Genomic DNA, 9,821 nt, shown 5'->3' on the forward strand with positions numbered 1-9,821 from the left:
AAGAGAAAGTCTTGGGTTTCTTATGTAAAAATGTGGTAAAAATGTTCATTACAGCTACTGTTTTGGAAATTGTATAAGTTTTTTATATATAGTATTATGATACTTAAAGCAGTTGGGATGTAGTAGCTGGCTCCTTTAAGGGGCATACATCAGGAAGCCATGTGACTCAATCGCCTCATGCGAAATGAGTGCAGGGATCTTGGTGCAGAGCTTTTGCAGCCAGCGTAGATCTTACAGCTGGAAGTATTAACATCGTGAAAGTACTTTGTATATTTATCTGCTTGTAAATAAACCATTATAGTTCATTATACTAACCGGTGGTCACCAATGCTTGAATTATTACATGTTCAATACCTTGATAAGAAAACATCTTCAGATTGTGTCAGTTGCAGAAGACATTAAAAAATTTGATCCCACAATCCATTAAGAATCCCAGCTCTACAAGGAGAATTGTGTCCAGGCAGATGTGAGAGGCTCAGTGGACTATGATTTCGAGAAGAACTGGAAACAGGATGAGTCTTCCATAAAGCGCAGATCTATACAATGGAACAGAATCCTTATAGTGCAGAAGGAAGCTATTTGGCCCATTGAGCCTGCACTAATTCTCTGAAAGAACATCTTACTGAGGCTCAAGCCACCCCCTCCTCATCCCTGTAATCCCACAAATTTAACATGGCTAATCCCCTTAACCTACATCTCTGGACACTAAGGGGCAATTTAGCATGGCCAATCCATCTAACCTGCACATCTTTGAACTGTGGGAGGAAACCAAAGCACACAGAGGAAATCACGCAGACACAGGGAGAATGTGCAAACTCCACAGAGACAGTGACCCAAGGTTGGAATAGAACTTGGATTTTTGGCACTGCGAGGCAGCAGTGCTAACCATTGTGCCACCATGCCGCCCATTGATCCTTTAGCATGCAGGTAAACCCGAGTGAAAAAGCTGAATATTTGATTTCCCGATCATTGGAAACTAAATGTGTCTTTGAGGCATGTTGAGATTTCCTCTCTCTGTCTGCTGAGTTCCCCCTAGGATATCATTGAATGATTGCGCCTCCAAATCTCAAATGTTTGGGGACACTGCGGTTGAGACTGATAGCAGTACTCCCGATTTTCACCTCAGAGTCAATCAAACAAATGGGGCATTGAAAGATGCTACTCATTGTTTTTTGCTGTGTTGGTTAATATTGTATTCTCACAGACCTGCAAGGACAATCATGTGCCTAAAAGGAAATAATTCATAGAATTTGCATGCCTGCTCACATCACGGAGCTTCTTATGTCTGCTGCTACTGTCCCTTTTATTCCACGGGTTAAATGGCGCTGACAAACCTGTATGTGACAGATAGCATTGATCAGAAAAGGTGCTATTGATTGCAAGTAGGGTGATTGGAATACAATTTTCTTCTCTCTTTGCCTTTGTGTTTAATCTATTTTCTGCACCGCTACCTGTCAGTCTGCGGTTGAGACTGATAGCAGTACTCCCGATTTTCACCTCAGAGTCAATCAAACAAATGGGGCATTGAAAGATGCTACTCATTGTTTTTTGCTGTGTTGGTTAATATTGTATTCTCACAGACCTGCAAGGATAATAAGAACATAAGAACATAAGAAATAGGAGCAGGAGTAGGCCATCTAGCCCTTTGAGCCTGCCCCGCCATTCAATAAGATCATGGCTGATCTGTTGTGGCTCAGTTCCACTTTCCTGCCCTCTCCCCATAACCCTTAATCCCCTCTCTTATCAAGAACCCATCAACCCGCTTCTTAAAAATATTTAGCGAGGCAGCCTCATCATGTGCCTAAAAGGAAATAATTCATAGAACTTGCATGCCTCACCCAGTGATTCTAGTCCTGGCCATTCCTTCCTTCCTTCTTGTCCAACACAGCTACTCAATGTTTGAATTTTCAGAACAGCCTCAATGAGAAACCAGTTGTTTAGAGAGATTCACACTGAACTATCAATAAAAGAAAATTACTGAAGATGCTGGAATCAGAAACAAAAACAGAAAATGCTGGAAAATATCAACAGGTCCAACAGCATCTGTGGAGAGAAAACTGAGTCATCCAGAAAGTGCAGATCCATAGAACGGAACAGAATCCCTACAGTACAGAAGGAGGCCATTCAGCCCATCAAGACTCAAAACATTAGCTCTATTCTCTCTCCACAGATGCTGTCAGACCTGTTGAGATTTTACAGCTTTTTCTGTTTTGTTTCACATTGAACTGTCCCTGTTACACTTCAAGAAATCAGACAAATTCAGGAATTGAGTTTACTGACTTCAGCAGGATGTTATGATTATTATTTCATGACAAGTGTTGATCCATCCAATGGCTTCACAACTTACATCAGAGAAACACTGAAAGAGCAAGTTTGAGCATGCAGATAATTTTTCATCTGCGCTAATTATTCAAAGTCCTGCTGTGTAATAGTGTGAAGGGAAACAATAGGATGTGACATAGTAAAGACCAGTTCTGACATGACAAAAATATCCTGAGAATATACAAAAGGAACAGTTTTAGAAGGCATCATCACTTATCTGTTGAAATATGTCTAAGATCCAGACAGTCTATGTTGTGTGTAAGATTGCCTAATATAGGTTCTTTTATGAACAGGTATTACTGAGTCTTGTGCGTAATAATATATAATTTACCTTTGTACTATGTCACTTTTAATTACATAATTGTGTTCTTTCATAATAATGAATGTAAGTTAGAGTCAAAGAGGTTTACAGCACGGAAAGAGGCCCTTCAGCCCATCATGTCCACACTGGCCATCAAGCATCTATCTGTTCTAATCCCATTTTCCAGCACTTGGCTCATAACCTTGTATGTTACAGAATTTCAAGTGCTCATCTAAACACTTTTTAAATGTTGCGAGAGTTCCCGCTTCTACCATCTTTCAGGCAGTGAGATCCAGATTCCCACCACCCTCTGGGTGAAAAAGTTTTTCCTCATATCTCCTATAAACCTCCTGCTCTTAAAATTAAATTTATGCTCCCTGCTAATTAATCCCCCGGTAGGGGAAATGTTTCTTCCTAACAACCCTATGTGCCTCATAATCTTTTACACCTCTATCAGGTCCGCCCCCCGCACCCCCCCCCCCCCCCCCCACCAGCCTTTTCTGTTCCAAGGAAAACAATCCCAGCCTTCCCTGTTATCTCTTGACTGCTGAAAAGCTCCAGCTCAGGCAGCATCCTGGTGAATCTCCTCTACATCTTCTCTAGGGCAATCACTTCCTTCCTATAATGTGGCAACCAGAAGTGAACATAATACTCTAGCTGTGGTGTAATCAGCGTTATGTCCCTGCTCTTATATTCAATGCTTTGGTTAATAAAGACAAGTATCCCATGTGCCTTCTAACGATCTTATCTCCCTGTCTTGCTGTCTTCAGAGATCTATGGACGTGCAAACCAAGGTCCCTCTGATCCCCCATACTTCATAGGGTCCAACCATTCATTGTCCATTCATTCCCTTGCCATGTTAGTTCTCCCAAAATGTGTTACCTCACATTTTTCAGGGCTAAATTCCATTTGCCACTGTTCTGCCCTGTAACCAGCCCATCTATATTGTCCTGTAATCTAAGGCTTTGCTCCTCATTATTTATCACACACCAATTTTTGTGTCACTTGTGAATTTATTTATCATACCTCCTACGTTTATGTCCAGATCATTAAAGTATGCCATAAACAACAAAGGACCCAGTACCGATCCCTGTGGAGCACCACTGGTCACAGTCTTCCAGTCACAGAAAACAACTTCTGACTATCACCCTCTGCCTCCTGCCACTAAGCCAATTTTGGATCCAATTTGCAAAATTGCCCTTGATCCCATGGGCTCTTACCTTCTTCCATCAGCCTCCCATGTAGGGACTTTGTCAAAAGTTCTGTAGGAGTCCCGTGGACATGATGAAGGAAGAATTCTGACCAAAGAAATCATCGCTGAAGCCCTCAGCCAGAATTCAACCTTTTAAAAATAAGGAGAGTTTCAACCAAACAGAACATATACAAAGATACAGACATGTCAGCTGGATTGTCCCTGAGGTGATGGTTTACCACTTTGTCTACAGAAGCTGAAAAGGTGAGTAACCACTTAAGGGTGCATGAATTGTCTTCTTCCTGCCCCAAGATGGAGTATTTACACCCACTGTTGGCATGCACCTGCAGATCCCACTCCTCCACCCACTCTGCTGAGGGTGCAGTATATGACCAAGTGGGATTGGTCCTGGATGATCAGGGCAGGATTTTTTTAATTTCAAAAATGTATTTTATTCATATATAATCTGAAAGGCATTACAGAAACATTTATGATCATTACAACAGTAAAATATTTACGTTTTCCCTGAGATCAAAATTTTACGCTGTGTTCAGTCTAGGAATGTTACATATATTTCACTACAAGTCTAAAGTTCTTTATGAAATTATTTACATTGGTCAAATTGCACTTTGTGGTGCTTTAATAGAGTTACACACAGTGAGAGATTATAGACAGTCCGAGAGCTTTTTGTGGTTAATAGCCCTCAGTCTACGTCAGCTGAAAGGTCTTACATAATGACGTTGGTGGTGCCTGCCCCAAGCTTGAGTATGTCCCTCAGCACATAGTCCTGGACCTTAGAATGTGTCAGTCTGAAAGACTCTGTGGAGGACAATTTCCACTGGAGGATCAACAGGTTTTGGGCAGACCAAAGAGCGTCTTTCACCAAGTTGTGAACCTCTAGCAGAAGTTTATGTTTGTCTCGGTGTGTGTTCCTAGGAACAGTCTGTGGAGCAGAGTCCTGCGTCACAGAGCTGCTCAGGGTGAACCTTGACAAATACCACTGCATTTTTCTCCAGATCTGCTTTGCAAAGGCATGTTCCATGGGGCATGATTAATAAACCGATAATTCAATTTAGGGTATTGCTTCATATGCCAAGGCCTATGGTCAGGAAGATGTATAAAGGCACAATCTTCAAGGACATTGTTACTGCAGTCAATGGTATGGCTTGGTAACCATTCTGAAGTCACACCAGAGGATCTGTCAAAGGGCTGACCCCTTGGAGAGGACCTCAGCTCACACAATTCCAATGTAACCATAATCATTGTGTGTAATATTAATAAAGGTGACTTACATTTAGTGAAACACTATCTGGGTTGTTGTAGCTCATTGATATGCAGATAAAGACCAGTGGAACAGAGAGGGTGTTCTTATAGTTGGAACAAAAGCAAAAAAAAAATTATCAGTTGTGCAAACACCAGGAAGCTCTCCCTTAAAACAGTATAATGTCAATAGTTTTCAGTAGTGTAAATTGAATGTTACTAGCTAACAATAACATTGGGATGAATAATCTGCAATCATGAATTCAAAACCAAAGTGGTTGGTGGAATTTAAATTCAATTAATTCATAAATCTGAGGGGAAAAAAGGCTGTTCTCAGCGAAGGTGACCATGAATTTACTGTTTTCTCATTAAAACTCATTTTATTCACGGAACCTTTAGGGATTGCAATTTGACATCCTTATCAAGTCTAGTCTAAATGTGACAAAGTCACAGCAATGTAGTTGACTTTAATCTGTGGGCACTCCGTTATATCAAACTGCTCCAGAAAAAGAATAAACTGTACAGACCACTTGGCATCGACCTAGGCACCAACATTGCTTTGCCCTCTTCACTAACATCTGGTGACTGGTGCTAACACTGGGACAGCTGTCCCACAAACAACTCAAGCAACAGTCTGATGTGGTCATACTCACTAGGCCATAACTTTTAGTCAATCTCTAAGACTCAAACATACCTGGGTATGTTCTACCTCACCAAAGGTGATGGCGCAGTAATTAACAGTCAGAAGTGAGTGGCTCTGGAAGTTTTCCACATTGATTCTGTACCTTGAATCACGGAAGGTAGCAAGGGCACAGACTGCAGTCTGGAGATAGAGTACATTAATGCTCATCACTGAGAGAGGCTCAGTATCACCATTATTTGGATCTGGCTTCATGCCATCAGCTGTAAGTGGCCCACATAAGGAACCTTGGTGACCCTGAATCTGCATTTTAAGGATTAAGCTGTGTCATCCTGATTCTGCCAAGGACAAAAAGTGTATCATGTTGTTGCATAATGCAACCCAGATTAGGGTATCATCAATGATAATTTTGCAGGGTTTGCTTGCAAAGAGTTGCTCCACGCACTGCTGGAAAACCTTGCTGCCAGTGGAGATCAGGAAGGACCTGGTCTCCGCCTCTCCTGAGCTGGTGAAGTTGTTCAATCTCATCATTCTCCTGAATTACTAATTCAAAATCAACTGGAGACAACACATTGAAGAATCACCCAGCTGAAGCTGTGGGGGTTAGAAATAGATGGAGTTAAAGAGGCTTAATGGTGGCATACCTTCATTACCCTTCTTTGACCAGATCACAGGGAAAGGCAGGTGGACCAGATTGCACGGCAAGCTCAATCCAGTCCCTGCTGCCCTATCTCCACTACAAGCCTTACGGTAATCCCACCCAAGGAATACTCCAAAGAGGTGTTGAAATCATAACGGAACTGGGCACTTCAAACAAGACTGCAATCAACAACCACATCTATCATGGACATCAGCAAACAACTTCCCAGTCTGAAAGAAACCCATCTACTACCTGACTGGTGGTACTTGGAAGATAAGGAACCTAAGGGGTTATAAGCAAAACATGGGTTTGTGGGAGTAAACATGGCTGCTTGTCCAAACAGCCAGCGCTATCATGACAGGCTGAATGGCCTGCTTTAGTTCTGGAAGCTACTAGGCTTCTATAATAGAGCAGAATGGTAAAATTGACAGAATCATGAGCTAATAAATGAAAGTCACGTGGACTTGTTAAAGGTAACTTGCATTTGACTCACTCGAGCAAGTTTTTAAATTAAGTAATAGAGAATATTGATAAGGTTAATGAGTTTGATGTTGTGTATATAAACTTTCAAAAGTCATTTGATAAAGTTCTGTATAATGGATTTATTAGCAAATTAAAGACAGTGGGATGAAATGGACAGGGGGCAGTGCAGGAAAGGGAAGTTGTGTAGAAGTACTGCCATGATCTTATTGGATTACTGAATAAGCAAGGTGTCAAATGGGGCTGAGGCTGAGACTACAGGCCTTGACAACATCACAATCAACGTATTGGAGACCTGTTCCAGAACTAGCTACATACCAAGTATTGAGCATGTGAATGGTTTGCTTAATTTATGCAAAGCCCTAATTTTAAAATACTTTTGCTTTTGCAATTACATTTAAAGGCTAAGCTTAGAAAATTGACTAACTCAGCTTTAACTTGACCACCTTTTAAAACTCAAAAGGTTGGCTAGGAATTGAAAGTACAATGCCAGCAAAAGCAGGCTTTTTTGTAAGCCAAACAAAGATTTTCGTAACCAATATCTGCCAAGACTGCAAGATAAGGATGGATATATTTTGGAACTGCATGTTCAGAATTAGTTAGTTTGTTTTCAGGATGAGTTCAGTCCAGCATCTATTTTGAGTGCTGCTTTAATCAGTGCAGGACTGGCAAAAGCCAGTATCTCTCTCTCTCTCTCTCCAGTTTTTCACTTTCTGTAATGTTTTAATTCTAACTTCTGCTCAGTATAAGAAATTCAACTCTGTACTAGTGTCGTAAGGGGGCATGGAGTTGGGGGTAGGGTGTTAGCGTGGATAGAGGATTGGTTGTCAAATAGGAGGCAGAGAGTCAGGGCTAATGGGTGCTATTCGGATTGGCGGTTGGTGACTAGTGGAAAGCCCCAGGAGTTGGTGCTGGGGCCTCAGCTATTTACCATTTATATAGATGATCTGGAGGAGGGAACTGAGTGTATGGTGTTGAAATTTGCTGATGACACCAAGATTGGTGGAACGGCAAATTGCACGGAGGGTGTGGAAAGTCTGCAGAAGGATCTAGATAGGCTGAGTGAATGGGCCAGGAACTGGCAAATGGAATTTAATGTTGGCAAGTGCGAGGTGGTCCACTTTGGTAGGAATAATGGTAGGAAGGACTATTACTTACATGGCGAAAAACTGCAGCAGGTGATGGTGCAGAGGGACCTCGGGGTCCTTGTGCATGAGTCGCAAAAATCCAGCCTGCAGGTGCAGCAGGTGGTCAGGAAGGCTAATGGGATGCTGGCCTTCATAGCGAGGGGGATTGAATATAAAAGTAGGGAGGTCTTGCTGCAGCTGTATAGGGCATTGGTGAGGCCGCAGCTGGAGTACTGTGTGCAGTTTTGGTCGCCGCACTTACGCAAGGATATTTTGGCCTTGGAGGGAGTGCAGAGGAGGTTTACTAGGCTGATACCGGAGTTGAGGGGGTTGAGCTATGAGGAGAGGCTGAATAAACTAGGCTTGTACTCGTTAGAGTTTAGAAAAATGAGGGGAGATCTCATTGAGACGTATAAGATGATGAATGGGATGGATAGGATAGAGGTGGAGAGATTCTTCCCGCTCAGAAAGGACAGTAGGACTAGGGGGCACAGCCTCAAGATAAAGGGGAGGCAGTTTAGAACGGAGTTGAGGAGGAACTTCTTCACTCAAAGGGTGGTGAATCTCTGGAATTCTCTGCCCGTTGAAGTGGTGGAGGCTGCCTCGCTAAATATTTTTAAGACGCGGGTTGATGGGTTTTTGATAAGCGAGGGGATTAAGGGTTATGGGGAGAGGGCGGGAATGTGGAACTGAGCCACGACAGATCAGCCATGATCTTATTGAATGGCGGGGCAGGCTCGAAGGGCTAGATGGCCTACTCCTGCTCCTATTTCTATTTCTTATGTCTTCGTCTGTTCAAAAGAATGAATGGACCCTACATCAAGCCAAGTTGCTACAGTACAACTACAACACTGCCATCTATCCCTGCACACGAAAAGCAAGACAAACTCAATCCAATTAAATTATTGCTCATTGTTCCTATCATAAAGGTGATGGAAGGTGTTGTTGGCAGTGCTGTAAAGTGTCACTTACATAGCAGTAAACTGCTCACAGATGATCAGTTTGGGTTCCAATTTGGCCACTTTTGACTCCTGATCTCTTGTAGCTTTAGAATCCAAACTCATGCATCTTTAGAATCTACCTTTAGTCCAAATGTGGACAAAAGAGGTATTAAAGGTATGTTTTTTGTAATCAGAATATCTTGAGACAAATTTGCTTGGTTTGTAATAGGAACTACAAGTCAATATTGAACATTAGAAAGTAAAATACTTAAAATGGTCAAATAAAACAGTACAGCTGTTTCTGCAGAGCAGTTGGATCCAATTGCAGATTCTTTCCACAAGTGATGTTGAGGAGAGCACATCCAACACTTAGATGTGTGTCAACACCTTCCATCACTTTTCTGATAGATCAAAGGCCTTCTCCTGGTTCAAGCTGATGAAGCAGATATCCCCACCATTTCTCCTCCCCTGAACCCAAAGGTCACTGAATTTGGTTGAACATATTCCAGATGTCAGTGGAAGTGAAATATAGAAAGCAATGATATGTGTGAGTGGATCCTTAGGGAATGGCAGGCAGGTAAACACAACAACTTTAATTAGATACAAGATCTGACACCATGGTTTCATTGTAAGAGGTCTCACAACACCAGGTTAAAGTAGCAAACCAAATAAACCTGTTGGACTGATGTTGTGAGGCTTCTTACTGCGTTTACCCCACTCCAACGCGGCATCTCCACACCATGGTTTCAAATAGGGATACTGAAAGCTGCTGAAAATTAGGAGAAAATGTTTTTTCTCCATCTCTGCGTTTCTGTAAAGAAAAGATCTGAGGTGAAGTAATCCAATCATTGCCTTCTCCTGCTCCCACACATTACAGCACTCTCACCCCCTTTATTTCTTCTTCCTCCCGACTTCGCC

This window comes from Carcharhinus amblyrhynchos, chromosome 3 (assembly GCF_965287045.1).
Source record: "Carcharhinus amblyrhynchos chromosome 3, sCarAmb.v2.hapA, whole genome shotgun sequence".
In the NCBI taxonomy this organism is placed as follows: domain Eukaryota; kingdom Metazoa; phylum Chordata; class Chondrichthyes; order Carcharhiniformes; family Carcharhinidae; genus Carcharhinus; species Carcharhinus amblyrhynchos.